The sequence below is a fragment of the Rhea pennata genome, chromosome 6, assembly GCF_028389875.1.
Source record: "Rhea pennata isolate bPtePen1 chromosome 6, bPtePen1.pri, whole genome shotgun sequence".
Classification (NCBI taxonomy): Eukaryota; Metazoa; Chordata; class Aves; order Rheiformes; family Rheidae; genus Rhea; species Rhea pennata.
Window position 1 is genome coordinate 34,820,081 of NC_084668.1, and position 1,640 is coordinate 34,821,720.

Genomic DNA, 1,640 nt, shown 5'->3' on the forward strand with positions numbered 1-1,640 from the left:
TTGTTGAAGAGTTAGGTTTGATCAATGTAAGAGAATTCCCTCTTTTTTTGTGTGTGTTCTTTTTTGTTTGTTTTTTCCCAGACAAAGTATTCCTAGGCAGAATGTGCTTATTATCATAGTGGGCTCATCCCCCCCCCAGTTTAGCACTATTGACTCAATATTAAAACATTTAGTTCTAGAATTTTGAAAGGCATTTGGGATTTGGACACCTATTGCCTTCACATAGAGGCCTTAAAGCTGAGAAAAGGTAGAAGTAAAAGTTAATATGAGACCTTAAAATGATGTTAGTCTAGAATGTACAGAATGTATGTATTTTTAGGGGATACTGTTTGCCGTTATATATTTGCCCTACTGCCATTCTTCCCTGTGGATTATTATTAGGCAGTATTGGATACTAGGTATTTGTCTTCAAGGACCATTGGTCCATCTCAATGCAGCTATTCTTGTGGTCCATGATAGGTCTCTAATGCACTCAAATTAGGTTTTTAATGCACTAAGACTATATGCCATTGATATCTGTGTGGAATGAATATTTTTGGTTTATCTAAAAGAGCTAAATGTATTGCTTTGGCAAAACTGATGCGTCTTTTTACTTTACATCTTTTAAACAGAGAAAAATGATTGAGTGATGGTGAAATCTAGTTTTCTATGCTTTTTCATTTGCTGTTAACATCTTTCAAGATGTTTAAACTGAAATTTCTCATCACTTGTCAAATCTAAAGCTACAAAATATTCAGTAAACATGAGGTAACTTCATTTGGAACTAGATTTGGAGCATTATTGTTTGAAATTTGAAGGGAAAACTAAATCTGCTTTAGATTAAAGCATTTAGTATATTGAGCATATGAGCAGCTTAACTTTGGAATATTGTTCATATCAGCAGGGATGTGAGGTGGATGTCCAAATTCCTGGGAGCTTTGGCTTTTTGTTCTTCATCACACAATTAATGCCAAGCTTTGTTTTGAATATCTGGCATTTTTCCTGCCTAAAATTTATTGCTGCAGGCTAACAGTAGTAATTCTTTTTCATTTAGACATTGGTTCATGCTGCTTTAAAACACTTGCAATTTACCTCAAGATGGCTGCATGACAGAGAGGGATAATGCAAGTCCTGTGTTTTTACTGTAGAAGTAGATGAGCGATATCTTCATAAAGCAGTGCTGGCTTTAAATATCAAGTGTTCTCTAGATGTGTGCAGTTGTTAGGTGAGTACTTGTGGACGTATTTAGATAAAGAGCATGAGGGCATGTATGTATGTTTTCTATCTGTGTGCACAAAGACAACAAGTCAAAGTCTGTGATTTCTTGGAAAAGCAGGTTTTTCTTGTTTGAGGAGCTAAACCGTGCTCCTGCAGCATTCTATTGAAATTTTTCTTCAATGAGAAATATAAAAAATAATGAGGAGGCAAAGCTTTTACCTTGAGAGCTCTGCCATTAGCTTCTAATGGGTTTGGAACTTTTTAGGCTAAATTAGTAACACCCAAAAAATACAGTAAGGTCTTGGTTGTTTCTAAAGTACCTTTACATAGGAGGCTGAAGTAAAGTTTTGTCACTCTTCCAGGTCCTCTTGTAATGGAAGAAAATGGAGTTGATCATGATGTCACTATGGAAAGATGCAATGACTTTTTGGTAGTCAACTGTA